Raw genomic sequence first — 10,626 nt, 5'->3', positions numbered from 1 at the left:
TAAATCTTAGTGATTTTAATGCCTACAGAATCTTGCAGTACATGTGACTGAGGAAAAAGAGATACATACTCTTGAGAACAAAACACAAGCTATGAAGATGTCATCTAAACAATAAAGAGCTAGGACAGGGTCAGAGCCAAAGATGGAGAATATCAAATAAAAACATTTTCGCATGTAAGAAGCTAAACACACAAAGCCTTCAGCATCTTCCATCAAGTAATCTCTATTGAGATGAAATTGAGCTAAATATAAAATTTAGCATGTAGTCCTGTTTAAACTTGAAATCTTAGAGAATAATCTAAACAGAAAAAAATCCATTGTGCAACCTGCTGCACTTCTTTATTTTATTTTTTTTTTACAGAACCCCCTCAGGAGGATTTCAATAAAGTGCCTAGACTTATTCAGAAACATAAAGAAGGTAAATTTTGGGGAGACTATGCTTTCTTCCTGTTTCGTCTAAAGGAGTGACATACAGTGTTGAGAAAGACACTAGCCGAAGCACCTTTTGTATTGCTGAGGGTTTGTGGTTTGCACCATAAAAGACAGTATCTTTGCAAAATCCATCCAAGTCCTGAAACAACTTACTCATGAAGAAAGAAAATTTTTTTTTTTTTTTTTTAATATAGCTTTAAAATCTTTCTACATTATCAGGAATGGCAGCTGATCATTCGGTCTATGTGATGCCAGATACATGCCTACCATGAGAAATTAATGAGCAAAATGCTAAACCAGCAAGAGAGAATGTGCCACACTGATGTGACTCTACAATTTCTACTTCATCACTCTGATGGTGGTGAATCCTGAATGGAGTTAAGCAGAGGATGATAAAAGCAATGGCAAAATGGAAGAGGTCCTGGGGTTGGCCTAGCAAAGGAGAGGAAAACCGTTGTTACAGAGTTGCACCTGATTCAGTTACAGATGGTTCAGATGAGCTCTGAGTGCAATGTCTTTATTCAGGTCTGTCAAGAGAAGCACATGGAGTGATATAAAAGCTCTCAAGTGACAGCCTTTGGTGGTCAGGAGACAGACGTTCCTTTCAAATTGGAGTACAGAAACACAGACTTGGTAGGAGAACATGGAAACCTAGCATTCTGAGTGCAGCATCACTCAGATAATGAACGTTGTTAATCTGTGAAAGATTGCTTAAACATTTTGGCTTGAAAGAAGTCTTAGAACACAAAGTTGACACATCATTGACAGTTGTAATTACAGGAAGAAAGTCTGTCCTGAAAACTATCAAAAATTATAACAGGAATTAAACAATGCCTCAGTATAAAAACTGGCTGCAAATTTGAATGGTTGGACATAGCTCTGAGCAACCTGATCTAGTGTGAGGGGTCCCTGCCCATGGCAGGGGGGTTGGAACTAGATGATCCTTGAGGTCCCTTCCAACCCTAACAATTCTATGATTCTCTGATTTTGCTATTTTATATAAGCTAGGCATATTAAGAAAGTTTGACATAAGAAATTATTTTCACTTTTATTCCTAAAAAAATTAATTTCTTTTTTTTCAGGTATGCATAAATGAAAAGTAATTCCATTGTAATTCTAGGCCATAAAAAAACTAATTCTGTAATACAGGCTCCAGATAGATATTTGTGTTATTTTATCTGGATCACTCCAGTGTTTTGAATTCTTGTATTAGCTTAGATTTAAATGCAATTTATCATGAGCTGATGTGATTCATTTTAAAGATTCAGCCTTGTTTCTGTATCTTCTTGTTTTATGAGCAGTTGAATGTCAAGCATCTCCTGATGTCACTAACAGGAGCTGCTCCCTTAACTTAGTGAGAAAAGTAATGACCCTGTAAATCAATTTATGGCTGTGTATGTACTGCTGTGTATTCATGCTGATACCTGATTGATTCTGGTTGTGAAAGTCACTGTAGAAAATATTTAGCTGTCATTATGCATTGACAGGAACAATTGCCATAAACACAAATACCCCCAAAGCCCTCAAACAGTTTTCAGAAAGCTGTCATCATTCTTTCCAGGTAAAGGTTCACATTTTTTAACACTGGAACAAACAAAACCATGTCTTATAAAATACTTCAAAGCAATGGGTCTCCAAACTGATGTGAAAGCAAGCATGAAGGTAATTTAATACACATAAAGATACTCTGTAGTTAAAAGATGTCAGTTCAGCAGAGCACAAAAGCATTTTTTGGAAACAGTCAGCAACAGGATTCACAGATATGGGATTTTTTTTTTTTCTTTCATGAATTCAGCACCCCTGACATTAAGAACATCAGACAAGTCATTCAGCAGAGGGCAAAAGGATGGAAAGTCTGTGTAGTGTTTTGTTGTAGCAGTAAAAACATATATCACAGAGAGGGCTGATAGGAGCCTGAACAATGTGATGAAAGTTCTGTTGATGATTGGAAGCCCTGGCACAAATTACTTTTATTAAGAGACCATCAAGGGCTTCAGAAGGGACAAAAAGAAGAAGAAAATGATAATGATATTTTTAGGGCTCTCACTTTACTCTGTGGTACAAGAAGACTAAAAAAAATAAATAAATTTTAAAAAGACCTTAATCTAGCAAAGAGGACTGAAGCTTTTATGTCAAACTATGGCTGTACCTTTTCATGATGAGGGGCTGGAGAGACAGAGCTAAAAAAAAAACCCACAAATGTTTGCTGTATGGACCTTTATTCTGGGTGATGCATTAAGAGATTCCTAGAGATTTGCTCAGCGGAGAATTAGAAAGGGAAGAAAGGAAAGACTGAGGGAGCTGGGATTGCTTAGCCTGGAGAAGAGGAGACTCAGGGGTGATGTTATTGCTCTCTACAACTACCTGAAGGGAGGTTGTAGACAGGCAGATGATGGTCTCTTCTCCCAGGCAGCCAGTACCAGAACAAGAGGACACAGTCTGAGGCTGCGCCAGGGGAGGTTTAGGTTGGATGTTAGGAAGAAGTTCTATACAGAGAGAGTGATTGCCCATTGGAATGGGCTGCCTGGGGAGGTGGTGGAGTCGCCGTCATTGGAGGTTTTCAGGAGGAGACTTGATGGGGTGCTTGGTGCCATGGTTTAGTTGTTTAGGTGGGTTGGATTGGTTGATGGATTGGACACAATGATCTTGAAGGTCTCTTCCAACCTGGTCTGGTCCTATTCTATTCTATTCTATTCTATTCTATTCTATTCTATTCTATTCTATTCTATTCTATTCTATTCTATTCTATTCTATTCTATTCTATTCTATTCTATATCTCTTGAAGGAGAAGACAGGCCAGCACAAGCTGTCTGAACTTAATGATATGGTGGTCCTGTGCCAAACATAGAAATAATTCTTTTTACTGTGTGTTTCTGTAGGATGCGCCAAGGGAACCAGCAGGCCCTGTAACTGGTCATTGTGGATCTCTATGGACATGAGCTATCTTCTCTGGAGGGCTGATAGCTTTGGTCACCTCAGTTCCTGGAAATTTACACTTCACTTCCCTGGTGCTGGAGGAGACCTTTCACTAACAGAGCCTCCACATGCTGTAGATTCTGTTGAGAACCAGTGGAGTGGAAAAGTCTGGGCTGCATGGACTTCAGGCTGTCTGGTATTTCTGGACTGTAAGTAATAGGACTTTTAGAAGAGAGTCTGTGGGGTACCCTGTAGGTAGTACATAAATAGCTGAATTGAAAGAATTAAACCACAAAGGGAGATGTTAAGAACTGCCATTTAGTTGCTCATTGTAGAGATGGAGAAATAAGAGGAACAAGAAACACTTTAGGAAAAAAAAAAAGGTAGACTTTTTTTTTGCTAAAACCTTATGGGATAATTCTCATGCCTGGCATTTTGAAATAGGTATTTTTAAATAAGGAAATGTACTTTCTCTAGAAAGAGTGATAGTGGGAAAAAGAGACTAGCACTAATCATCAAACTGTCTGTTACTACTGAGTTATCACTGACTGGTAGAACAGAACCATTAAGGGTCATTCATGACACTGGTTTCAACCCTATTACTGTGTCTGCTTCCTGAGATTCCTCCCACACTACCCAACACAGTGAGCATGCCAATGCCAGCTGATTGTTCTCAGGAGCAACTGGAATTAAGTGTTCTCTGGGCTTTCCAGACTTTTGCTGCATAAGGACTAGAGAGCAGGCAGTATCCAGTGATGCACTTGATTCAAACATGCTGATGCGATAAGTGAGCCATTCTTCTCACAACAGAATCTTCCTCTGGAGTTCTACTACAATGAATAAAAGCAATAATTGTTCAGATCCTTTATATCAAGTGACACGTGTCAATTGCTCTTCTAATAACCATTGACTCCTGAAAATATTCATTACAGGAGAGTCTGAGAAACACAATGGAAATTGAGAACTCCATTTGGCTGTGACACAATTATCTGTGTACAAGAGAATTATACTTTTTAAAGGTGTCTTTTATAATCCCAGATATTGTGATGGAACCATAGAGGATTAAAAGGATTTGCATTAAGTGTGTGAAAAGCTGGTTAAACAATACATCTCAGAAAATAATAGTACTATAAAGTACTGAAGTTTTAAGATTAGAAAGCATAAAGAATAAGAAACATAAAACTACTGGGATTTTTGTTTTATGGTGGTTTGTGTTTGTTTGTTTGTTTTGTTCTAAAGAATACTGTTATGAATGCAGATTTGCTGATTAGTGCAGAAGATTCTTCCCAGAAAGATTTCAGGTGACAAAAAGATACAGAAAAGTGCTGGGAAAGTCCATATATTTGGATTTTTTTCATATGGGTACTGAAGTTGAGGAAGAGTAAAGATGCCAAATGCAAATTAATGTATCTAGGAATTAAGAAAGTATCTTGCCCTTGCAACACACAGTGCCTTCACAGTACTTTGCAAATTTTAAAGATGATGCAAAGTGAATTTCCAGTGCACTGATACTGCTAAAATGCTTATATAGCAGCCCTAAAAAGAGAGATGGGAGTCATAAAGTAAAGACATGACATTTTCTCTGAGTATAGCAATATAAATTCCAGCTGCCTTCAGAATGAAAATTGAAATTTTTGTTTCATTAAAATGCTTGTCAAACCATCACAGGAATGCTTTGAAATTTGAAAGACACTTGCCTTTAAAAGCTAAAAATCCAGTGAATTTATCACTACCTACCTGAAGAAGAAATTTCTAATAATATTTGACTCAATTAAGAAAGTATTGTTCTATCTATGTGGTAGAAGAGTACAACACAGAAGTGCTATAGCTCAAAGCAGTATTGAAGAGAGGTTCTTATATGGTTATTGTACTGTATGACATGTGAAATGTTGGCATATTGATGTGATGGTTTTCAAGTTCTTTGTCTTAATTTCCACCCCCTGAATAAGAGGTGGTCAGACTGGCAGCCCTGGGCATGAATGTTTCCACAGCAGGTACCACATGATAAGCATCGGTGCACATATCCTTAAAAAGCCTGAATCCTTCTTGTTGGGCCCAATTCTGTAGGGGTAAAACAAACAAATTACTTTCTTGACAGCTGGCTATTCTGCAGGGGGACAGTAAGATGGAGAGATTCCTCACAAAATCTGGAACACTGTGTATCTGTGAAAAGGAATAAATTAAAAAAGACTTAGAGAACCAGTTCATATAGACACTAATAGTCAACAGACAGTAATTACTACTGGCTACTAAAAGCTAGGTCAGATTTAAACCCAATGACCTAGAACTAAAATGCTCCATATGGCATCACTGTGCTGTCTGCTATGTTCACTAGTCATGACCCTCCCACTAAAATAAGGCCTTTTCCTCAAGCAGGTTTTAATCTTCTCAGTTAGATGAAACGACTGCCTTGACATTTCTGTTCTACTGTTAGCTATAACTCTCACTAGATGTTGTTTATCACACCTTCCTTTTAACATTTGAGTGATGAGGGAAAACAAGACATTTCATGAAAGAGAAGAAATCATGGAGATAGAAAAGATTGTCTTAGAAAAGAAACTCTCCTTAGGTCCCAGTCAGCCCAGTTATGTTAGGCTTTATTTTTGCTTCCCACACTGCCCTGCAAGGTCTTTTCCAAAGCCTCAAGTTTTAAGCAATTGCTAGGTGCTATCAGTCTTCTTGGGTGGTACATTTAATTACAAATCTTTTGGTTAGTTTAGACTGAAACTGTTTGGATTTCATCAGTTACATTTTTATCAGATTCTTCCTAATGGGAAGGTGTTCATTTACCACACCGTGACCGACAAATACAGCTTGCTGCGTCTTGAAAAATGCGCGGATTGTTTACTAGAACCTGTAGGACGTAGAGAAAATTGATATACCTAGTAATTTATAAACTCTTCATCTCTATGACAGCTTGTGGTTTATATGCACACATAAAATACACAGCATTCTGAGGAATTAATTTGCCTGCAGATTAAGAGTACCAAGTAGTAAGTAATGAAAATTGCTCATTCAGATCATAATTAATAAGGAGGGAAGTTTTTTATGTGTGGGAGACAAACTGTGTCTTTTCTTCTCTTCAGTTTCCTGGCTAACAAAATACATTGTACCACCAGGTCCTTATGTAGGCTGAACAGTCACTGTTGATTATGCTGCGGTACTCAAAGCCATAAATTTACTTATCAACATGTTCTGCTACTTAAAGGGGGGTTACAAAGAAGATACTCTCTTTTTACAAGGAGTCACATGGGAAAAGACAAGAGATAGTGAGGGAGACATTGGACACTTTTAAGAGTCACATGGGCAGGGAGCTGAACCATCTTGTTTAGACTGTGCTTTTGACAAGAAAGATTGGACTGGAAGATCTTTGATGTCCACTCCAACTATGATTCTATGAAATTTCTTTGAATTCTTACTGCATTTATGAGATACCTATATATGATTAAGATTTTCTGTGGTAGGAAACCACATATCTTTTACTATGAATGTATTTATTTGGACTCAGATTTGCCAAATACTGACTTTCTGGCAAATCTGTATTGAAACTTTTATATAATTGTTTTTCCAGCTATCTATTATTGTAAAGGAAATACCTGACATTTGATATCTTCAGAACACTGCTTCCCCACCCCACTCCCGTGCTGCAGAGTAGACACTTCTGGTTCTATTGCTATGACCTCCAAAACTTGGGAAAAAAGTTTGTTATGAAGTATTTTACAACAGTGATGCTGTATTTGTTTTATTTTACTCTCTGTAAATTGTTGCAGCCATGTGTTTATTCTTCCCTGTATTTGTGTGGCAGCTGAACAGATAATGTGGATCTTAGTTTTGTTTGTTTGGGTGGGGGTTTTGTTAGTTGGTTAGTTTAGGTTGTTTGGGTTTGGTAATTTTTTTGTTTGTGTCTTTTGTTGCTTTGTTTGGTTGGTTTTGGCTTTGTGTCTTTGTTTTGTTTTCTTATGAAGCTCATAAAATATCAGCTAAAAGGCAACTATATGTATTTGGTAGTGAAACAACATAATGCTGCATTAGTAAGTCTTATTTAAAAACAAAAATAAGCCAAAGGAAACAATCTAAACAGAACTCTTTTAATGCTCAATTAGTTTTAGAAAATGCTAATGTAAAATAGAGCACAGGAACTACAAAATCTGCAGTTTTACCTGTTAGGAAGTCAACAATAGTCACAGAAGTATCTATAATTAACTAAAAAATATAATTAACTAAAGTATTATTAAATTATTAAATTAACTAAGTATAATTAACTAAAACCACCACCAAACTTAAAAGGAAAGAACAGAAAAATATTTTCACAGGTATTAACTCTGAGCTGCTAGGAGATGCATACGGACTTAAAGTTTTCAGGGAAGTACACTTATGATATATTGGCTGATCCACAAAGCAGAAAACTGAGATACTTGTCACTGTCTCCTCCACTATCAGATTCTTGAGCATAACAACTAGGTCTACACAGCTTGAACTTCCCTGTAGTTGCTTTTGTACATTAGGAAAAAATTTCACCCATTCTGAATAGCAACCAAATTAAATTAGCTTAAAGGATGTATAATTAAATATTTCTTAAGTTAAAAGTTTGTAATTTTTCAAGTAGTGTCTATGACTTTTGGTTAATTCCTATTCCTATAGCATACATGAGTATGGTATTTTGTCCACCTGCTTGGTGGTAAAATATCTAAGATAAAACCCTCATCCCCTTTTAGGGGGCAGAACTAAAGTTTTCTAATCTCTTCATCTGACAGTTAAATTTGTTTTATAATGCTCAGCACTTTGGAATTTTCAGCAGTCTGTACATAATGTGATGAGGTCTGACTGGGGTTTCTTTTGCTGAAGTCCTGAATAAGGACTTACTCTCCTAAATAAGACTGATTTGTGTGTCTCATTATAATTTGTCACCAAAGCTTGTCACAAGTGGTCTGAATGCACCATGTTAATGACAGCTCAGATAATATAATAATTATGTAAGATACTGTGGGTGTGTGTAAGGTTGGAGGCTGTTGGAATGAAGTATTTTTTTTTTTTTAGCAGAGCTACTCGCACCTTCCTTCTGTTGAAATAGTTAAGTATGATTCCCATCAATCGGCTTCAGTTTTCAGAGCAGTAAGTGTTTCTCCTGCTGTCTATGGCATTACTTAGTACCTTGTTGTATGTTGTTTTGGGGCTAATGTCTCAAGCAAGGTAATTGTCAACAGTCCACCATGAGCCAGAAAGACTTAAGAGACCTAAAATAAATTATTGAGTTCTTTGAAGGAATCTTTGCAGTCAATCAGGAAATAATACAGTAATTAAAAAGCAAACAAACACACAAACTAAACACCACAACACCCTACGTAAGCCACTTTGAACAACACATGAAAGATTTTATAATAAACAGAAGACTTTTTGACCTCTTCTTACTTTTTTATTCCTCCCTTTCTTTCTTGTTTTACAAACCAATATTTTAACTAATGTTAAATAAATTTATGAAACAGTCAAAGTAATTGTTCTCTATTTGTGAGTGCTCAAGCATAAAAGTCCTGTCTGTCAATAATACAGCTAAAATACTAATGGATATCATGACTAATCTTAATATGCTACAGCTAGGCTAGGAGGATGGTCAGGCTAGTGCTAGATTTCCAGTCTTCAAATAATGTCTTAATTCTTCATGCAGACTGTGCCTGAAAGATAATTATCCCTTCACATGTTGTCTCACTCCAGAGCTGCCTTGAATTGTGGGACTGAAGGAAAAAGAGAAAAGTGAGAGACATTTGGGGGGTGCTGCTGCTGCTCTGAAAATGCAAAGGTGCTGAGTTGAAATTGTGCATCCACAATGGAAAAATATGAATGGAGAATAATTAAAGATGGCATTTTGGGGTTACAACTGTGGAATGACTGTTTTAACCAAAATTGAATTAAATTAAAGCTGAAAGAAACAGCTGCACATTAAGCCCTATTTCATATTGATGCTAACTGAAGTATGGATTTGAGTGAGCTTCTTCCTCAAGGTCTTTGCCTTGTATCACTGCCTTGTTGTATAATAAAAAGGGTTTCTACTTAGAAAAGTATAGAGATCACTCATGGATACTACTTCAGTGTATTTTGAGAAGGAAAAAAAATAATATTTTTCCACTTATAAGGCTCTTTCAATGATGCCAAAGTAGCCAGAGACTCTGCCAGAAATGAAAGTATAGTCCTCAAGATGAAATAATCCCCACTGTTTAAGTGGGAGAATTAATTTCTATAGTTTGCTTACATCTGATATTTTAAAGATTTTTTTAAAGATGCTTTTAACCAAAGCTCTTTTCTAAGGTATATTGATTAACTCCACATACATAGCTTGTTTATGGAGATACTCTCCTCTTTAATTTAGTCAGTTGTTATTACACTCGGGTGGTGAAGAATCCTGTCCTGAAAACTTCTCTTATTGGAAATCTGATATCCAGGTTGTTAACAAGAAATATCTTCTCCAGGAGTTACTTGGGTACTGCTTGGTGGGTGTTTAAACCAGATATCATTGCTTATCAGAGATATGTCCATCCTTCCTAAAAGAAATTAAGCAGAAAAGACCTTGTGCTGAACATATTAGAGAAGATTCCTCATTACTGCAGCAATGGGAGAGGAAATACTTTTCCCACTTCATTTACTTAAAGGCTTCCTAGAACATTGTCCTGCCTGGTGCTACAATCTGAACACTACTTAATCAGCCTGAATAAATTTATTTATTTATTTATTTATTTATCTTTCATGGTTCATAAAGAAGCTCTCAGAGCTGCCTGCATACAAAGCTGGTAATATTTGATCACTTAATGCAAAATTATCATATTCTTAATTTTTATTTTAACCTCACTAGGGGTAAACTCTTACTGGACTGCCAAAGTGAATGAGATTATGATTTTATAGTTTTCTTTCAGGCTTGTAAATATTTTTAAGTTATACTAGAGTATTAATCCTGTGGCTTTTCCATTCTCCCTATGTTAGTCATCTGATAGGACAACACTCACTGCAGCACAGATTTTGGTTTGAGTGAGATTACTCTTTTACTAAATTAATTGCATTTGCAGTGATGATCAAGAAACAATTCTGTCTGCCACAGCAGTTGTGCATAGGTAAGTTTTTAAATCTAGCCTCATGTTCAGCCCCACAACCCATGCTTTGCCATTACACCAGGAAGAGGTGGTGGTTTGCATAAGGTCTTGTAGAGGAAAACACACCTGAAGTACTTGTAGGGCAAACCCAGAACACTCTCAAAAGCTAATGAGAGTTAAATGCATGATACCAGCCCCAGCC

This window comes from Melanerpes formicivorus, unplaced genomic scaffold (genome assembly GCF_026170545.1).
Source record: "Melanerpes formicivorus ecotype bairdi unplaced genomic scaffold, bMelFor1.0.p_v2 SCAF_4, whole genome shotgun sequence".
Classification (NCBI taxonomy): domain Eukaryota; kingdom Metazoa; phylum Chordata; class Aves; order Piciformes; family Picidae; genus Melanerpes; species Melanerpes formicivorus.
This window is presented reverse-complemented; position numbering follows the sequence as displayed.